Source organism: Ceratotherium simum, chromosome X (genome assembly GCF_057802395.1).
Source record: "Ceratotherium simum simum isolate JZ-2026a chromosome X, ASM5780239v1, whole genome shotgun sequence".
NCBI lineage: Eukaryota > Metazoa > Chordata > Mammalia > Perissodactyla > Rhinocerotidae > Ceratotherium > Ceratotherium simum.
In genome coordinates, this window is record NC_141940.1 from 98665039 (window position 1) to 98687166 (window position 22128).

The following is a 22128-nucleotide window of genomic DNA, read 5'->3' on the forward strand; positions in this document are numbered from 1 at the left end:
CTAACTCAAAAAAATTTTAGTCAGTAAACATGAATTTATTAAATATTTATTGTGTGTTTATTACCATGAAATATTATTTATATTTAGTTGATTCCAGGTTCTTTATGCAAATTCAGTTTTTTCCATTATAATTAGCTTCCTCTACCAGCCAGATCCCATTACCACCCTTGCAGCTGACCCACGGGTGGATTGGGTCACCACTTTCAGACACTAAGTGCAGAGTCCAGACTGTCCACAACAGGACAGGTCCCTTAAATGGTTCCCTCCTTCTCCCTCTCTCCCTCCCTCCCCACAACTAGGACCACTGCATAAAAAAGCATTGCTGGCAAAACAAATCTGAACGAGTGCTTTATGTATCAACCTAAATATACCTCACACACATAATGTTGAATGAAAAAATTCAGTTACAGAAGAATTCATGAAGAATAAGAGCATATATATGAAGGAAATAACTTGCAAAAACATTATATCTAATGAATGTTACATACATTTGTAGTATAAGTATAACGAAAATAATGGAAAATTCAGAGAGACGCAATCAGAGAGGAGAACACAGGAACTTCAACTGTATTAGGTAATGTTTTATTCTCAATATGGGTGTTTATATCTTATGATGTACATGGTTGCTTGCGAATTATTCTAGGTTTGTATTAAACACTGCAAAGTGGATGTTTTAAAACTACCCCTTTGTCAACATAAAAAGCTCACCAGGCCTTATCCCTCATCCTAACTCTTGAGCACATTCTTTCATTGGCTTGGTACCTGGATTCTCTCTCTACATCCCCTTAAGAACGATGACTCTTAGAGTGATTTACTGGGTTTTGTGATTTGGCATCATTCCATGACACCATCCCTCAGCTTCCCCCCAGCTCTATGAACTACAATCTACGTGCAAGTTACACTTGGTTTGCTTGGTTCTAGCCAGGTTTCCAATCATAACTAGATACTTACTCAAAGGCTGTTTTGGGACCTCCCAGTAACCATAAGTTCAGATTGACCTCAAAATCTCAGGAGATCTGAAAGGATAGGATCTTGTTCAGAGCCTCTTTAACTTTCCAAAGTCCACATTAGTTTGTTCTCTACATTGTATACCAAACCAGAACTTCGCTAAAATGACTCAGAACTGAAATGCTTCCTACAGACCAAGAGCTATCCCTCTCTGAGGAAACTGCCCTGGTCTAGAGAGTGCAGATTAGATTTATTCTAGGCCTTTCTTCCATCTCCAAAATCCTAGAAGCTGCAGGGATCAGAGGGTCCCAAGGTTGATATGAACAGGAAGCAACAAGGTTAAGCACAAGAGGGGCTCTTCAGGTTTCGTTTTTGCATCGCTGTCAATTGCAGTCTCCTCAGATAAAGAACACAACTGATTTTTCCACCCCTTGTGTATCTCATCTGGTTTCATGCTGAAATGGAAAACCCACTTGGTAACTCAGTGAACGAACATGTTATCATTACAGCCAGGTTCACTTAAGACATATTTTGTATTTGAAATGTCAGATTTAGAATGTCCCATGTGAATATTCTATAGAATTGTATTTAGAAATTATTCAAGGGGTTGGGAGCTATAAAAATGCTTGACCCGAAGCTTATGGTTATCCTTGCTTTGGGCTGTATATGCAAGTCTGCCCTCTAAAAATCCAAGGGTCTTTGCCGTGAGGAGAATGGAGGGAGGGCAGTAACACCATAGGGTAGCACATGACAGTGACAGAGAAGATGGGAAATCAAGCACAGATATAAGAGAAGTAAAATTAGCCTGTGGGAGTTTAATTAACAAAATTAGCCATAAATGGATTTTTACTTATCTGTACCCGGACTGATAGAGCTGATTAGCTGATTTGTAAATGAGTGGCCAAGGAGATCAGAAGTAGCCAAAATTTTATCAAGAAAATCAGGATGTTTCCTCCAGAAGACAGGACTGGACTGTGACTATAATTTAGTAAGATGGAATCTAATTGACGATAATACAGTCCTTCGGGAGAAATAGAGTGGAGAAGAGGAGACAGTGAGCCTGGGCATAGGTAAAGGAGATCTAAGGAGCTAGATGCTGATGGTGCCCATCCAGACTCTGACCAGAGGAGAAGCACTTGGGCCTCAAAATAAAAATAACCGATTTGTTCCCTGTAGCACATGTTCCATGTCAAGTGCTGGGGCCTCAGTCTGGCAAATTTTCATGTCATTAATCACTCAAATCAAAAACTATTTCCTCTTGCTTGAATTTCACTTCCTCCTGGAGACTTCTGATTATAAATTGGCTTTCCACAGAGCTCTCCCTTCAGAGAGTGGATGTCTTGGTCCTGCCAACAGAACCCTCTGTGTTTGGTTTAGTTTGAGCCTATGTGGGATCTGTTCTCTGTATGTTGATCAAATCAAATTTCGGAGGCTTTGGAGAACAAGCATCCGAGTTGTGATGAATTCACCTAAGTATGTATCATTTTTTGATGCCTCTTTTTCAGCTAGTTCATAGCCTCTCCTGGAGAATCTTTTACCCACTACACACTCTAATCAAGTGAAAAGAAAAGAGTAAAAATAATTATGAGTAAATTTTATCTAAAGTTGATTCTCATTCTTTTAATATGCCCAGTAAACACTAGTCAGATTAGGAGGGAGCAATTCAGTTTTACTTTCCTCTTCAATATCTTCACTTAAACTAACACCTCTCTCCTTAAACATTTCAGATGTGGATTTTTCCCTCTCTGGCCAGTAGCCTTGCCAAACTGAGCTAAACTATTCAAAAAGATGACAAGATGACTTGTGTGTCATTCTGCTGTCTTTCAGCATAGATAGCTTTGGACAGGTCATTAACTCTGCTGAGCAACCCAAAAGATGTGATAATCAAAAATTCTTACAGCATCACACAGAGACATAAGTTTTTTTAAAAAAAGGCATTTGCTTTCAGTAACACACACTTAAAAACAATAGAGGTTGATATTTTAGTCAAAGGAAAGAATATAAATGAATACATCTTATGGGATACTTGAAATGCAGCTTTAAAAATAGAATGTCTCTAGAAGTGCTCTTAGGATGAAATTAATAAAAATAAAGTTAATTTCCTGTTTGCCTGTCACTGTGTGACAACACAACAGTTAGGTGGACTTTCAGCATACTTAGAGAGATGTTTAGGATGCTCAGAACACAAGCTAAAAAGCAAATGTAAAATTCACTTGGGACTGCCTTTCAACTAGATGAGTAGGCAAGAATCCACATGACTGTCAAAAGGTGAGAACTGCCATAGAGATAAAGATGCTGTGGGGAGATAAATAGTACTTTCACTATGAACCCCAAGTTGAAAAATTCAAGGACAGATACTGCAGAATTGCAGGTATTTATTTTCAATAGAGCAGTTTCTGCTCACCTGGAAAACTCTGTGTGACACATTCCCTGGAGCGCAGTAGTTTTTTTTTTTTTTTAATTTCACAATAGTATTCATTCTTCAAACAATAGGAAGGCCAAATAACAATACCATAGCTTTATAGTGATGCTCCAAGAGCAGCATCCTCAGAATGTTCCACAATAACAACAGCTAACACTTTGCATAACTAATCTTTATGACTCCCTCACATAATAAATTCTAATATCTCACATAATAAATTCTAATATCTCCATTTTATAGATGAGAAAACCGAGGTATAGAGAAGTTAAGTAACTTGCCCAAAGTCACCCAGTTAGTAAGTAACTCAGAGAAGTCTGGTTTCAGGGATTCTGCTTCTAACCATTGCATGTGACTACCTTTCAGTGCCTCCATGGAACAACAGTATCCCACAAGATGCTATTAAATAGTCCACGGAATTTTTTAAGGTTCTGAAGTCCAACAAAATTTTGGATATTTTGAGTTAAACCAAATTAAATATTTCTTTCTTCTACAGAACTTCTCAGACTCTTTAATGTTCTAATGTTCATTGTGAATTTTCACAGAACCCTCAGTTTGGAAAAGATATTTAATGTCATTGGTTCTTATCTTGGCATCATGTATTTTGATATTTTTAAAGAGAAGACTATTTATATCTTAAAATAACTGGTTAGGAAAAAACCTAAATAAATTCAAGAGAGAAAGATTTGAAAGAAAAATTAGGAGATACACTTATATCGTATTTGGTAGTTCTCCTAAATGCTTTTTAACTACCAAGACCTACAAAATTCTATATCGCCCCCAAAAAAGTTTCACAGAATAGATTATACAAATTTAAAATATCTGTACAAAGGAAGCCACTGCAAATAAAATTAAAAGAAACAAGATATAGGCTGGGAGAAAAAGATTTTTCTATGTAAGCAGGAAAAGGATTAATATCTAGAAAATATAAAGAGCTCCTACAAATTACAAGAAAATAAACCAATAAAATAAGGGGCAAAAAATAAGAACAGGCAATCCACAGTACTGACAATTCACATAAACATGGAAAGATGCTCACTGGTTATACAAATGCAAATTAGCACAAGGAGAAAACTTTTTAGCTTTCCTATTAGATTATGAAAATGTAAAAAACAAAATCCCACATCATCCAGTGTTTGGTGAGGGTGTGTGGAAATGGGCATGCTCATGCCCCATTGGTGGAAGTGGAAATAAGTTCAATCCTTAGTTGAGAGATAATTCTCCCTGGGTCTCTTCCATATCTACGTGTCTTGTGAGCAGAGGCATTAACTGGCCTTTTGTTCTGGACAATCCTTCCAAGGATGTTTGTTTAGTGACCAGCCCTGAAAGAGATGGTGCCTGTCCCTGGAGTAAAGGGTAGATTTGCTTACGATTTGTTTAATAAAGCAAAAGTCTCTCTCCAGGGCAGAGGGCAGATTTGCTTACAGCTCATTGTAAAAAGTTTGGGATCCCTAAGCTCGGGGTTCCTCAGCTGTTATGCAAATCCACTGCACGCACAATTTCCACCTGTGCACTTGGGGGCAAGGGGAACCAATGCAAACATGAAGCTCATGAGACTTGCTGTGCTGTGAGTAACCAAGTCCATTGAATCTGCCCCAGGAGTAGCATGTCCTCAACCACCATATATAAAACCATGACAGGACTACTTGTTATCAGAGCCTTTACTCTTCCTGACACTCTTTTTAGAGGATGAGTTGAATCTTTCAAAATTGGTCAAAAGGTACAAAATTTCAGTTATGCCAGATGAATAAGTCCTAGAGAGCTACTGTATAGCACAGTGCCTATAGTTAACAATATTGTGTTGTATACTTTAAAATTTGCTAAGTGTCTTTATCATAAATACATAGAAAGTGTGTATAGTACATACAGAATGTATATAAACAGGATGTGAGGAAACTTTAGAGGTGATGGATATGCTTATAGCATTGATTGTGGTGATGGTTTCATGGGTGTATACTTTCCTCCAAACTCATTAAGTTGTACAGCTTTTTGTATGTCAATCATATCTCAATAGTTGTTTTATTAAGATATTCATTTTTTGACCACTTTTAAGAATCTATCTTATATCTGTGTGTATATGTGAGGATAATGTATGGATATTCATTGTAGCCTAAAGTTACAGCAATACCATGGTTCCATATTAAAGTTAGGTATTTAAAAATATGTATTGATGTCAAAATATTTAAGCTACATTGTTAGTTGAAAATAGGAAGATATTCATGCTTTTAAGTGCATATGCATCTAACACAATCAATATATAAATATATAATATATGTAAACACACAGGAAAGGCACAGAATGCTACAAACTGACCTGTTAATCATGTTGCCTATAGGGATGGGAGCTGGACTATCAAGAGTTACGGAAGAGATGAAAAGGGGTTTTTTCCATATTATTTATTATTTTAGACATGCTCATGTAATCATATATTATCTATGTCTTTTAAAAATTTCAAGAAACAATAAGGTGTGGTGACTGACTAGGGTTAAAAGAGAGCGAGAGAAGCCAAAAATAATTTTAAGAATTTGATCTTAGAAGAATACAGGTGACATTGCCAGCAATAGGGAAGTTGGGGAGATGTGCTGATTTTGGTGGGCAATAGTGGATTTTGGTTTCAGACGTGTTGTGAATTAGGTGATATCACTCTGATCTTCAGCATCACAGTTTCCTATCTCCATTCTTTCTCTCCTACATCAGATTCCTCCAAAACACAAAATAATTGTCACTCCCATACTTAAAATCCTTCCGTGTTTTTCCTTTGCTCTTAAAAGTTCAAACTACTTAATATGGTTTTAAAAACCCTTCATGATCTGGCTCTTGTCTACTCCTCTATCATGTATCTACTGTCTAACCACACTCAACACTTCATTCCTCTAAAGAAGCCATGATCATCTTCACCTCCAGATCTTCCTACTTGCAAGACTCTCTGCCTGGAACACTCTCCCCTTCTCTCTTTAGTTTCTAACTCCTAAGTATCCACAGGTATCTGCTTAAATGCCTGACTTTTAGTCTAGCTTAGGTATCTGTGATATGCTGATTATTAGCACCAAAAATGCTCATGTCCTAGTCAACAGAACCTTTGCAGATGTGATTAAGTCAAGGATCTTAAGGTGGGGAGATTATCCTGGATCATCCAGATGGGCCCAATGTAATCACAAGGGTCCTTACAAGAGGGAGGTAGTAGAGTGAAAGTCAGAAAAGGAGGTGTGATGACAGCAGTAGAGGTTAAAGTGATGGCCTTTGAAGACGGAGGAAGGGAACACTAGCTAAGAAAGGTAGGCAACCCCTAAAAGCTGGAAGAGGCAAGGAAATGGATTCTCCCCTAGAGCCTCCAGAAGAAACACAGTCCTGTCAACATCATGATTGTGGCCTCATAAGACTCATTTCAGATTTCTAATGAATGAGACGAAAAATAAAACATTCAAGAAGCAATGCCTAAAATAAAAATTGGAATACATAGCATCTCATCTCAGGAGAGAATATTGGATCAGCCTGAGGTGATGCTCTATGCCAAAATGGAATGGGAAAAATAAACTAAACTCTGGGCAAATGCTCAGGATGAAGAAATTGGACAATATTCCAGCTCAGCAGGAGCCACTGCAGTGCTAGTGCATTTAGAGTGGAATGTACCACTGAAACCACTGTATATGACATTATGGTGACCTCCTTATCATGGATGCCTTCTTCTTAACCTGCAATAGATTCTATTTAATCAGACAGTTAACCCTCTTCCAATAATTCTATGTTACAGAATTTCATAAAACATTGCCACCTTCAGAATGGATGTACGCAAAATGAACAGAAAAATATGTTTGACTTAACTTTTTTTTTTTTGTGATGAAGATTAGCCCTGAGCTAACATCCGTTGCCAATCCTCCTCTTTTTGCTGAGGAAGGTGGGCCCTGGGCTAACATCTGTGCCCATCTTCCTCTACTTTATATGGGACACCGCCAGAGCATGGCTTGACAAGCAGTGCGTTGGTCCGCACCCGGGATCCAAACCTGCGAACCCTGGGCCACTAAAGTGGAGCACGCAAACTTAACTGCTACACCACCTAGCCAGCCCCTGTTTCACTTAATTTAAAAAAAAAATTTACTAGGGAGAATATGAGGACAAGAGAAGGATCCATCATACAAAATGTAGGCAGAAGAGCAATGATTGGAATTTCCTTGGAAACCTCCTATGTAACTGGAGCTTATTAGCTCCAAATACAACATGTGCACCCATTCCTTCACATTTCAGTTATCTTTTGCTCAGTAACAAACTAGCCTAAAATTTAGCGGCTTAAAACAAAAATGTATCATTATCTTCTACAGTGTTGTGGGTTGACTGGGCTTAACTAGGAGGCACTCCTTTTGGTGTCTCTTATGAGGCTTCAGTCAAGATGGCAGCTGGGGCAGAAGTCATCTGAAGACTGGACCAGGTGCGATGTTAAGGATGACGCACTCACATATCTGGTAGTTGATGTCAGCTGTTGGCTGGGAGCACAGCTGGGGCTGTTGACTACAACACCTATATGTGCCTTCTTCCTCATGGTGGTCTCAGGGTAGTCACACTTTTTACATGGTAGCTTTCTTACCCCAGAGCAAGTGTTCCAGGAGGCCCAAGCAGAAGCTGCAAGACATCTTAAGACTTACCTTCGGAAGTCCCAGAACATTACTTCTGCCACTTTTTATTGATTAAGCTAATCACTAAAGTCATCCCAGATTGAAGGAGGTGAATTAGATTCCAAAGGAAGGGGAGTAGTGAAGAATTTGTGGTCCTTTTTAATTTGCCACATCTCACTTCCTAATACATAGGATGTGTAAGTTTGTGGCTACCAGGAAGTCTGCAGATCAAGGGTCATGCGTTATTTCAGTTCTTGATGGGAATGAAAAAACTGCACGTGTACCATGATTCCCTATTTATCACTGGGTCAGTACAAGTATAGGCAATTGTAGCTATACAAAGAGAAGTAGGGCTTGAAATGCTCAGCTGTTAAAAGAATACAAGAGGACACACACAGATGCACAAATTAGTGAAATGGTAGCACAGTCAGCAGAAGTGGAAATTATTTGAGACTCTTCTATAAATGAACAGTACTGAGGGTACTGATGGGTATTGGGAGAAAACTGGTCCCATGGGTTCCAGGGACTCATGAAAGGGTAATAGAACAAGAGATGATAACATTCTCAATGCAGGGCCTGGCAAGTAAAACTAAAGGCTCTTCAAAGGATTTCTGCAAGACTTGTGGATGCTTCATTATTTGCAGCAGCAATTCAAAAACCTTTTTGAGGGACAGCTAATACCTTAGACAATCAATAAGGACTATAGACTCTCTATCTTGACAAAATATACATATGTTCTAATAGACAAAGGCAGGTAATTTCAGGGGTTCATAAACTGTGGCCACCCAAAGATTTATAGTCCACAGGGTAAGCACTGCTAATACAAAGCCCTCAAAATCAAAGGCTGGCTCTGTGTATCTTCTCAGAGTTGGTGCTGGAAAAAATGTGGGGCTTTGGAAACTAACGGAATTAATTCTACTCCCTGAGAGAATAACATGGACAAGCTACTCTAAGTTTTTGCATCTCAGTTTATTCATCTGTAAAATGAGAATATTAATATCCACTTCCTTGGTTTGTTGTGAATATTAAGATGAATTAATGTATACAAAGTGCCTAGCACAATATCTGGCACACAACAGATGCTCAAAACATTTTAGACCAGTCCCCTCCATCCTTTTTGTTCTTACACTGAAGTTAAGCAATATGCCATTAAAAGAGATCAGTCAAAAAAATACCTCCGTTCCCTTTGATTCACAAAACACCCAAAGGTCTCTCTCTGGCTTCCTAGACTTTCTATTAAGAACTTACAAACTTCTTAGCAATTGCTTAGAAACTCCACAATTTTTATTAATAAGATTTTTAATAATGCTAAGATTCTTTTATATATGATGACATGCTGGAAGGCTCATAATAGGAAGTTAAATGGAAAAAATCAGGATATAAAACTACTTATACAGTATGATTCCAATTACGTTAAAGGAAATACATATGCACCCAAATATTATAGAAAAAAGAATGGGAGGAAATAAGTCAAAATATTAAGTCTATCTCTGGGTAGTTATATTATGGCTGTATTTTAATTTCTTCTTTATAATTGTCTTTATTTCCATGTTTCTGCAACGAATACATATTACTCATAAAATTAGTAAAGAAAAATACAGCAAACGTCATTGCTGTCAAAAATATATTCTAGCCATATTAGCTCAGCTTCATATGCCATGATACACAATGCATATATCCACTGATTATCATGCTTGACTACTGAACAGGAAAAAAATCAGTAGTAGAGTCATATACCCTTGTGGTTAATTAATGTATTTTTAATGTAATGGTTAATTCACTAAGGCATGTTCAGGCTGGAAAAAAAATAAAAGAACAGATAGAATGGGTTAGAGAACATATATGTTTATGCAATAAGCATGTATATAACCTAATGTGTCAGAAACCGTGCTAGATCTAGGGGACACACCGATGAAGAAAGTATGGGCTCTGTTCTTGAGGAGCTTGTCTATTTTCTAGTGGAGACAGACATAAACACAAAAAAACCACAGTCTTATAAATGCCAACTTGGCTGTGAGAACACACAGAAAAAAACAATTAGGAAAAGGAAAGTGGTCATTCTAGGATGTGAAGACAGCAAATACGAAAAGTCATAAGTACACGTGACTAGCCCAGGGACTAGTGAATAATCCCAGGGCTGCGGTCTGAGTGAATGGTGGAGAGGTGAGAGGAAAGAGCGTGCCAGCCAGGGAGGAATTTGGTATCCAAATAAAGCATGTGGACTTTATCCAGTATTTTTCAAACTGTGTCTTTGGGAATGGTTTCTTAGGAAACACAGCAAGGCAGGGTGAGTGGCCAAGCCTGTGGCGCCGACCCCTGCTTCAAACAGAGCAGCTCTGCTTTTATCTGTTCTATAAGTTGGATTTCCTGGCCGGATTTTATTTCAAGAAAGAGTTCCACGACCTTAAAAGGCCTGAAAACTGCTCCCATGCCATCAAGCTGTTGAATGCTTTTAAGCCAAGGAATAGCACAGTCAGCTTTCTATTTTAGATTTGTGTTTTGAAAGAGATCAACACTTAGTGATTGTATGAAAGCGAGGGTAGAGGTTATGTAGACAATGAGGAGGCTCTTGCAGGAGTGCCAGGGAGAGATTAGGAACTAAAGCTATAGCAGTGGGAAAGGAACTAAGGGTCGTTTTTTAGATATTTGGGAATGATCTCAATAAGATCCAGTTACCAACTAGATGTGGGTCGTAAGGAAAAGGTGAGAGAGTGACTCTGAGGTTTCCAGCATTGGGAACTGCAAAGGTTCTGAAATTTTAGTGTACATAAGAATCACCTATGGCGTTTGTTCAAAATTAGATTCCTGAGGGTCTATCTCCAGAAATTCTGATTCAATAGGACTGGGGTAAAGCCTAGGAGTGTTGATGGTAATACTATTAATAGAGATAGAGAATACAAGACAAAAACGGTTGAGAAAAAAAATAATTAATTGAAATTGGACATGTTGAGGTACAGGACTTATGAGGCAAGCATCCACAAAGATCTGTCCAAAAAGGCATTTGGAATATGGAACTAAAGTTTATCAGAGAATTCTACACTGGAGGCATTTAATTGGGAATCATTGGTGCCTACATGGTGGCCGAAGTCATATGCAAGTGAGAACACAGAGGAAGAGAAGAGGGCCAGGAATAGGACCACAAGGAACAACGATTTTTTGCGTGTGTGAGGAAGATCAGCCCTGAGCTAACATCCATGCCAATCCTCCTCTTTTTGCTGAGGAAGACCGGCCCTGAGCTAACATCTATTGCCAATCCTCCTCCTTTTTTTCCCCTTTTTCTCCCCAAGGCCCCAGTAGATAGTTGTACGTCATAGTTGCACATCCTTCTAGTTGCTGTATGTGGGATGCGGCCTAAGCATGGCCGGACAAGCGGTGCGTTGGTGTGCACCCGGGATCCGAACCTGGGCCGCCAGTAGCAGAGTGCGTGCACCTAACCCCTAAAGCCACAGGGCTGGCCCCAGGAACAAGGATTTTTAAAGAAGGGATAAAGGAACAAATGAGCTGATGAAAGAAACTGGGGAGGGATAATCAACAGAGTGGGAGATGCAGTCGTGTTTAATGAATTGGGAGGCAAGTATATCACTCAAGGTCAATGTAGGCCACCATTAAGTTCAGATTTCAATTAACCAGTCAACTAATCTGTTGCCAATACCTCTAGCTGCGTGAAGTACCACACTAAACCCAGAATTGCTGGGAAATGCACCACGTAAATAAATTCAGCCCAATCCAGTGTTATAGCACATCTTCCTTGGCCTAATATCCTAATTTCTAATAATGTAAATTAATAAATCTTATAATTATGTTGTTATATAATCTAATTCCTTCAAGGTCACATTTTGTACTTGTCCCCCTAGAGCATACTAAAATCTGACCACAGCTATGGGCCTTGTGGTAACAAAGATTATTTGGTGTGGCTGTTAAGAATGGACAACCTCTCATATCAAAAAAAATATATAGACAGATAGCCTGAAAAGCAGCCATCAGTTAGAGATCTAAAGTTGTCATCGACCAAGACCAAAAGAAAGAATAGTTCCAGATAGACATCTGAGAGGAAGCTCTACAACAGAGGTTATGGTGCAGGAGACCACTTGAAGCCTGGAGAATTTTGAAGGGTTATGCATGTTCCAGCACGAGTGTACTACAGATCCTTTTCACAGAAGTCAAAATGAGCTAGTGTTGGGAAATAAGTAGAAATGTCTTCTGCACATATAAAATGCAGGGTCAGATAGCTCTTGCAGGTTCACAGCCCTAAACAAACATTTTAAGTGTTAAACAGCTTGAAAGTTGGTCTAAGAAGATGCAACATTCTACTCATAACTTTGGCTAACTGCCATCCAACCTCAACCAAGCTCTCTATACGTGCAAATTACTCCTAGGGAATCTTGCTTCCAAAGTCTTATTGATGTGACCTAGCTGAGAAGATACTAGGTCCTTTGTGGAAACCCATCCATGCTACTCAGGCCAAGTAGCTTGTAGCCCCAGGAAAATCTATTTTAAAACTAAACCCAAAGTTGACTCTCACCCACGCAGACCTCTCTTCTAGAGGGGGAATTATCCATAAATACAGCCAGCTTGCTGTCTCTCATACCTAGTTAGAATTACTATCAATCAGATTGGTAATGCCATATCTGCCAAATATAGCAAGGAGCTGTGGAAAGTAGGATGAACAACATTTATGCTCCTCAAAGGTAGTCTTACACCATGGCCTACACTAGGGGTTGACAAACTTTTTCTATTAAGGGCCAGTCAGTAAATATTTTAAGCCTTTTGGTCCAAGAGGCAAAATCATGACTATTTTGTAGATACTTATATAACAAGAGAGAAAACAAATGTCCAAAAATATTTAATTGACAAAGTTCAAAATATAAGTATTGAGTAGAGTTTTTTGGGGTTTTTTTGTGTTTTTGTGTAACACAGATCTACTGAGAAGAAGGGGATTTTAGGGCAGATAACATTTCACTTACTTGGGGTCCAATGTCAGTATTCCTATAACCAAAATTGATTATAGCAGGTCTGACCGCATCTCAGACCTACTAAACTTGAATCTGAATTTTAACAAGAGCCCCCAGTGATTTGTGTGCACCCTAAAGTTTGTGAACACACTGGTCTAGAGTTTCTTAATACTATCTGAGCTGTGTTTCTATTCCTTCAGAGAAGATAACAAAAGCTGTGAATCCTAGAAAAGGTTCACAAACCATTTGAAGTCCATTTAAGAACTCCTACAGTGTCTGTGGCCCCGAAGTTAAGACCCCAGGGACTCTGTTGCCAAGCCCATCCCAGGACAAAACTGGTCTAAAATTAGATTGTGACGATGGTGTTTATACTATGAATATACTAAACCTGTGAATATACTAAAAAACATTGAATTGTACACTACAAACAGGTGGATTGTATGGTATGTGTCTTATATCTCCATAAAGCTGTTTTTAAAAAAATTCAAATTAAAGAATTTTTAAGTTTGGGGGCAAGGCATTCTATTTTTAAAACTTCCCATGGGTTTCCAACAGACAGCTCGAGTAGAGAATTACAAGGACTCCAGGTTTCAGAGTCAGGAAGCTTCGCCACTTACTGTGTTCTAGAAGCTAAGCTACTTAACCACTCTGAACCTCAGTTTCTTTTTGTGTAAAGTAGAGATAATAATAATACCCACCTCATGGAGTTTCTGGGAAGATCAAAAGGAACTGCTAATGCAAAATGCCTAGCATAGTCCCCGTCACACACTTTTTTTCCATATGAAGTGATAAAATTCCTCAGACATCAAATGCAAAGCCAAAAAGAAATTATGATATTCTTCACATTATCCCAGTCATAATTAATCACACATGTTCTATTATCCATTTGTATTATATTTTATATTGGATTGTATATTTCCTGCTGTTATTATATTTGTCTTAACTCCTTTTCCTTATGGCTCATGGTAATAATGATAGTAAACACTCACATAGCACATAGCACTTATATAGAAGCGCCAGGCACTGTTCTAAGGTCTTGGTTTACATATATTAACTCATTCAATCCTCACATCAATCCTTTGAGTTAGTTACTTTTATTAGTCCCCTATTACAGATAGGGAAAACAAGGCAGAGGGAGATTAAATAACTTGCCCAATGCCACACAGTTCATAAGTGATGGAGATAAGATTCAAATTAAGGCAGTCTTCCTCTAGTGACTGTGTTCTTAACCATTATGCTGCACTGTAGAATTAAATATATATATACACATATATAAACATATAATATGTAATATATAACAACACAGATGTGTGTTATGCTTTGTGTATATATTTCCAAATATATATACATACACACACATACACAATTTTGTCTTGGTCAATCTTAAGCCAATGCCCAGCACTCCTGCTTTTGAGGGTACACACTTGTATATACCGAAGGACTGTACAAAGATGGACATATAGGCACACCTGAAAAATGAAAGATGGACTGTAGTAAATATAGATCCTTTTGTTCCTGGGAAAGGTGGTCTCTATGGAAACGCTACTTTAAATGCGGTTCATGGACCGGTGCTGGTCGGCAAACTGTTAGTTACTGGTCTGAGATGAGATATGTACAAAATTGAGAGCTTTTAAAAAACTTTTATGAGAATTTGACATTGACATGACAAAGGAGTGTATAATCAGCAGACTCATCTCATTGTACAGTGTGTTTTACAAAGCATTAGTTTGAGGTGGCTTGGAAAATTAAAAACAAAGAGACAGGTTCTTTACCACAGATCATTTGGGAAACAACACTGTGAAGTGATTCTCAGTATGTTTTTTTCTCTTAATATTCCTTAAACTAGGTGTTCTCTCTACCAAGAACAAAGCTTGGAGGTCTGAACCTTGAATTTTATTAGAAGACAGTGTAGAGAGGATGTAAGATATGACATCAGAGCAGCTTCCCCTGACTGAGAAAGGAAATGAAAGCTCTAGCAGTGGTCAGGGTGTGGAGAGGGTAGAGGGAAATGAGGTTAGGAAGGGCCTGATGCTACTTGGATCCTGAAAGCATGGATGGAGGAACTCAGCTGGGTGAGGGGGAATTGGCAGTGGTCAAAGGAATGGGAAGTTCTGAGGGAGCCAGTAGAACTAAGAACCTTGAGTAATGATGAGGAGCCTACAGAACGCAGGGCCCCCTTGACAAAATGTCACAGAGAGGATGCCAACCAGTGAGACACTGGGTACAGGGCCAGATCAGTGACAGCTTTGTAGCTACCAGCACTGATTGGGTGAGCCTGTGAACCAGGGAGAAAGGTAGAAATTGGGGCAGCAGGAAAAAATATCCCAGGGAGATACCTTTAGAAGTTACTTAACTTGACCAAGGTAACCCTGGCACAAAGCAGGGACTCTAGCTCAAATCTAGGCTCTGAAATTTGTGAGCTGTGGGATCTTGGAGACACGACTGAACCTCTGTATGCCTTGGTTACATGGAAAGCACTTGAACAGTTCTTGGGTCATAGTAAATCCTTAGAAAGTATGAGTAGTTACTATTATTATTAGTGGCAGTACTGGATCTATATTTCAAATTTGCTGACCCAGGTTCAAGAGTTCTCCAAGTAAAATCAATCAAATATTACCACTAAATTTTATCTTCATTGTTTAGGAACCTACTCTGTAGATCTGAGTAGTTCTAATATTTAGCTATATCCTATTGTGCTTAAGCATAAAGCTAAACATATCACTATCACTCACAAGAACAATGAGAAAGGCAAACAGGAATTTACTTGAAAGAAAATCAATAGCTGATTGGTTTGTTGTGTATAACTGACTTAGAAATAACCTTCCTGTGTTTGGAGCTCAAACTCAGTAATAGCCAACAAAATTAGACGACAACTGTGAATGGTTTGAAGCAGGTTAAAGTCTTCCTTCTTGACATGGCTTATGCAATTAGAATATCCCAGTCTTTTTTTTTTTTTTTTCCCATATTACTAACTGAACTTCCTTGTAGTTATTTTCCTTGTAATGGCCTCTCAATTAGAGGGCAGTGGTTCTTTGTCACAAAACGTGTTTTAATACATATCTAGTTTATTCAAAATATGCAACTTAAGTATACATTTGTTTGTAGACACAGACATCTTTGGATATAACATTATTCGTTGAAAGTTGGAAAAAATGCCTATTTCGCATTAGGCCCTTACTGCTTTGTTTGAAAACTCATCTTTGATATCATATCACTTGATTTAAATGAAATTAATTTCAAAAATTTTAATCATATACTAATTTTAATGTAATTTCATGCCAAGAAGACTAAAAACGACTGCTGTCTATACATAGCTCTTGGGAGGATATATCAATGGATTTGTCTATACTCTCTGATATGTGAATTAAATAAATATGTTTGACACGATCTCTCTTGGTCTGTGTTTACCAAGTGGGCTGTTGTTGAACTTGCATTTTTATAGTCCAGATAAAAATATGTTTAGATTTAAAGTCTATTTTTGAACTCAGCAACATCACTATTTGATGGCTTTGTTCCAAGTATAATTTCTCTACACACACCCCCCCCACCTCCTACCCCATCTCAACTATATTTTCTGATAAAATTTACCACTTCCATTCTTAGAATACACTATCAATGTTAAATGATTTTAAAAATTATATTGTTTGGCCTTAAGATTTTACTTGCTTTAAAATGAAATATATCTTAGAGTTGCTTTTTTATTCATTTTCTTAATTTCCCTCCAAGTCTTGATACTCTCTTGGAAATATTTTCTGACTGCACAACATCAAAATGAAAATGCCACTGAAGTCTATTTACATGAACCACAAACCCTTAAATGAACTGGACATGTTCCTAATGTAGGAACAGAGTGTTTCCTGGCAGTCAGTTAGAAAGATTAAATCAAATTAGCCTGGATAAGGCTGTTACAAGGACTGGAAACTGCTAAATTAAACTTAAGAAGAATTACAAATGGTACTATGCCTACTTGGAAATGAATAAGGTTATTAAGGAGTTCAGTGAAGATAAGTCTGATTTTAATATTTTTATTCAGTGAAGAAGAAAATGAAGTCTATTAAATTATTTTGTAGTGGATAATGCTTAGAGAAAAGTAAAAAAATAAGAATAAGAGAACATTTAAATGAACAAGTAGTTAAAATAGGAAACAGAAATAAAACGGCAACTCCAAATATTGAGTCCGAACTTTTGAAACATTAGCAAAAACAAAGATGAAAACTAACACACACTCAAGAAAATATCCCCATGACCAGAAGCAACAATTAAGTACAGTGCAAAGTAGCTGCCAATTTACAGTATAATATACTGTCTAGGAAACAGAAAGCATCACTATGTTTTTGTGTGTGTGAGGAGGATCAGCCCTGAGCTAACATCTGTCACCAATCCTCCTCTTTTTGCTGAGGAAGACTGGCCCTGGGCTAACATCCCTGCCCATCTTCCTCTACTTTATATGGGACTCACCCACAGCATGGCTTGATAAGCGGTGCGTCAGTGCACGCCGCGCCCCCCACAAACCCCAGGCCGTGGAAGCCGAGCATGCGCACTTAACCATTATGCCACCGGGCCAGCCCCCAAAGCATCACTATTTGAGACCTTTGATGGTCACATACAGAACCATGGATGAGAAAAATCAGACTCTTCTTGCACAGGTATAGGAATACTTAGTATAAATCTTAAGTAATTTTTATATATTATAAAAAACTATCAAACATTTAATACCAGTTGTCAAGGAAAACTGGAGGTGCAACATTTAACAGCTGCCCAGCACTCCAGAGCCCGACCTCTTAACCAGACTCTAGAGCACAGAGGTGCTGAGACGATAGGGCTCAATGGTTGAGATGGGCTCTGGTGCTGCGCTGCCCAGGTTGGAACCTGGCTCAATTATCCATTAATTATGCATAACCTCTATGATCCTAAGTTCATTCTTCTGTAAATGGGATGATGATGATGACGATATCTATCTCATGAGGTTCTTGTGAAGATGAAACAATTTAAATCATTTATAACAACCCCTGGAATACTCTTAAGTATAATTATTTGCCCTTAACATGAAAAAGAACCCTCATCCAAAGTGAACTACTGCGCATTAGTAAAAATACATAGCGTGGGCAATGATCCTATAAATTGAGAGGAATAGAATTTCTAAGGCCCTTTGCACTCTGAAATGCTATAAGCCTACACTTGTTAAAAAAAGAAATTTCCTGAATATAGAAGATAGTTAAGTCTGTTTTCTTAACATTTGGACATTTGTATACTGATATTTTGATTTCATGACATACCAACATATTTCATGATTCTAAAGGGCAAACTACCATTCTTTTTTCTTTAACCAAAAAAAAAGTGTCTGAAAGACCCTTATCCCCATCCTTGAGCCCCAAATTGTTGCTCAAAATATTCATGCCTCCTTGATGTGCATTTGCGCAGTTCTGCCCCAGATGGCAGGATGAGTTTTGATCTGAGTCATGAGGGATTCAGCCAGGTATAGGTGTTCACTCTGTGGCTCTGTGTTTCCATCCTTGATGCACTTGATCCTTACCTGGTGGCTCAGTTCTAATAACTTGCTCCCACCTTGCACCCACACCCTGCCCCACTGGCCCCCAGCACCACTTCCACACTTACAGAGTACTTACTAGGTGCCAGGCACTGTTTTTAAGTATTTTATATCTATTAACCCTTTTAATCCTACAATACCCCTATGAGGACAAACTATTATTACCTCCGTTTTACAGATGAGAAAACTCAGGAACAGAAAAGCTAACTAAATTTTCTCAATTTCACACAGCTGATAAGTAGCAGAGCCAAGATTCAAATTTAGGTAGTCTGGCTGCAGAGTCCATGCTCTCAACCCCTACACTAAACTGCCTCAGTAGATAAGACACGGGGCCTTGGTCCCTGCTCCTGAGTTATTCTTGTATTAACAAATCTTATTTTAATACTGATATAGTGCTTCACAGTTTCAAATGACTTCACCTCCATGATCTTATTTGTTCCTTGTGACTACCGTATGAGATAGGACGAGTATGACGAAACTGAGGCTCGCAGAGAGAGAAAGTGCACAGGATGCAGTGGATGGTAGAATCAAAACTTAAACCTGGGTCTTTGGCTACTAAAGCCTATGTTCTTTCCATCACTCCCATGATTCTCTTCCTGAGGCTTAGGAAAAGAAGATATCCATGAGATATGGACTTTCTGATGGAGGTGGGGTCTGACCAAGACTTTGAATTCTAGGTAACTCTCCGGCTGAGGGAGGAGAGGAGGAGAAATAGAGAATAAAAGAAAAAATAACAGAAAAAGGACATAGGAAAGGATAGATGGTAGATATATTATCAATAAAGAAATGAAAGGACTTGTAGTGGTTGGTTATTGACAGAAAATAAAAAATTAGAAGCAAAATTGACTGTATGGTTTCAAATGTAAAAAACCAGGAGATCATCAATGCCATTAGCAGAAACATGGATGAAAGAGGAAGTGGTTTGAGATGAAAGACACTGAGTTTGGCTACAACCATGATGAATATTGGGTGGCAGTTGGACAAACAAGTGGGAAAATATATAGATGGAAAGATCTGGAAATGGATATCTTGGAAGCATCCACCTAGAAGTGATATTTAAACCTATGAGTTGATGAGAATTCACAGGCAAAGAAAATAAGTAATAGATTATGGGTCAAATGCTTAAAACCTTTGGGGGAAACCAACACTTAGGAAGGAGAAGAGGAGAAGGAGACAAGAGGGAAAGTGGTAGAAAAGTAGTTGAATAAATAATATAGAGTCATGGATATAATAAGGAAAGAGAAAACTCAAAAAGTAGGAGTGACCATGAATGTCACATAAAGCAAAGGAGTCAAATAGAATGAGAATTTGGAAAAAATATCCTTCATAGCACTTATCACAACTGAAATAAATTATTTGGGTAAACTAATATATTCCTTAACTAGACTGGAGGTACATAAAGGCAGACCTCAGTGTTTCCTACTGTAGTGCCTAGCAGTGCCCAATGGATAGCTGTCACTAAATAAATATTTATTGAATGGATGAATCAATAAATGTAATTAGATTTCCTAATAGTACCACAAGTGACCCTTGGAAGTACAGTGTCAATAAAGCGACAGAGGTAGATGTAATGTCATAGGGGAATCTAAAGAAAGTGGGATTTTAAAAGAGAGAAAGTGGGTAGTAAGACAGGAGGGGCAGATTTTACTAACTACCTCTTAGAGATGTGTTTTTGCTGAAAGGAGAGAGAAACCAGATCAAGCAAATTTCCTATCCTACTACACTATATATTTATCAGACTTTGCACCTCTAAGAGCTCTGCCTGACTCCCAGATGATATTCCAGAACTTAAGGTAGCCACTACAGTTGCCAACTCCATAAGTGATGGAAGCAATGGGACCACCTACCTAATTAGTGCTGAATTCAGTAGAATCAGAAGTCCATGGGCTAGGCATGATGGAAGATATGGCGAAAGCATGGTAAGGAAACAGAGATCAAAGGAAATGATGATACTACCCACAGAAAGACATAACCAGGAACAGAACCAAGTTGGAGAGAAGTTAAAAAGTCCTGTGAAATCATCCAAAATGTGTGAATGCGTGTGTGTGGGTGAATGCGTGAGAGCGAGAGCACACACAAGCAACATATGGGATGTACAAAAACATAGTTACAAGCAAATTCTAAATAGAAAGTATTAAAGATGAATAGCCAAGTGTTCACATATGCTGGCAAAACAGTCATAACATATGCCATTCTATAATAGAGCTTAGGTAAAACAAACTGCTCATTTCACATACTAAAGTTGCATTTCCTTTTCCTTTTCTTAACATACTAAATAATTAAAAGAAAGTAGTTTCAACAAAAAGTACTAAATGTGCCTCCAGGACACAAAGAGGTAGTAATCATTATTTTATTATTTTATTCCCTAAACCTATGAGAAGACTTTATCAAACCTGAATAAATTGAATAACACAGCTAATTCCCAAACCTAGGCTGGCAGAGAATTTCAGAAAATCATAAGCACATAGAATAAACGTGATTTGACGACAAAAAGACATTTTCTCACCTTTTACCTTTTTCCCAGTGTTAGCTGCCCATACGTAAATATATAGGTATGTGTGTATGTATACCTATATAAATATATAGGTATACGTGTAGGTGTGTGTGTGTATATATATATATATTCTCAGGGATTTAGGGATCTATTTAAGGATTTCACTAGAATCCAACTGAAAGTCTTCATGCACTTAAGTCATGGGGTATAAATTATAACAGTCTTGTGTTTAAGCTGTTGTCTAAATAACATATAAATAACTTATTAAGAAGTGAAAAAATTAAACACAATTCCTGTGCTTAAAAGACATTTTAAGAAGGCTAAGATTTAAGTAGTATTTTAAATACATTATCATATATAAGTAATATTTTCTACTCATGATTTTGAATACTTTAAATAGATAACTTTTTTCTCCAAGTATATAGTTTGATATATTATGTTGCAAAATGTATTTTTCACTTAAATGAGGAAGATGGCATTGCTAATTAAAACAATCTATATTAAAGAGAAATTTTAAAAACCTGATGCATCTTTCTAGTGTATATTCATATTCACAGTCAGTATCTCATCTCCTTGTGGTGTTAAAAACATCACATTCATGTTGAAACTATTCCAGGGTTTTCAGACTTTAGCAATCCTTCTACTAAATATATATCCATACCGGATATTTAACATATCAAGAATAGGACTGAATGCAAAAAATAATTCAACAATGCTAAAGAAAACATCTGAGTTTTCTAACAATTGGAAGAAATTCAGAGTAAATACACTGCTATCTTACACATAGAGGTGTGAGAGGTTTTTGGCAAAGTGACATAGTACTTCTGCTGGGAACTTGATTTTTTTATGCCAGATACATATTTGTTCCTGGAGATACTCATTGTTCAGTGGCATCTAGTGCCATGTTTCAATTTGTAGATTAAATTAAGTGCTAATAACAAGATGATTTCCCTCCTCAATCCATCAAACTTATATAGCAGCCCAATGGCCAAAATGTCCCTTCTGTATATATTCCTTTCTTTCTCCTTTTATTGTAAAATCCCATATCAAATGGTAGAAGGAGTCATTTATTTCTCAACAAGCAAGTACCACCTCCTAAACACACGAAAATACAAAAATCAAGAAAGAAGATGTCACACTGAAGACCCCTAAACACATGA

General features: G+C 37.8%; 1 protein-coding gene across 7 annotated transcripts in view; it reads right to left on the minus strand.

Annotated features, from left to right (window-relative positions):
* Positions 1-22128, minus strand: part of SYTL5 (synaptotagmin like 5) — a 238668-nt gene that overhangs the window by 122907 nt on the left and 93633 nt on the right. The window lies entirely within an intron of this gene.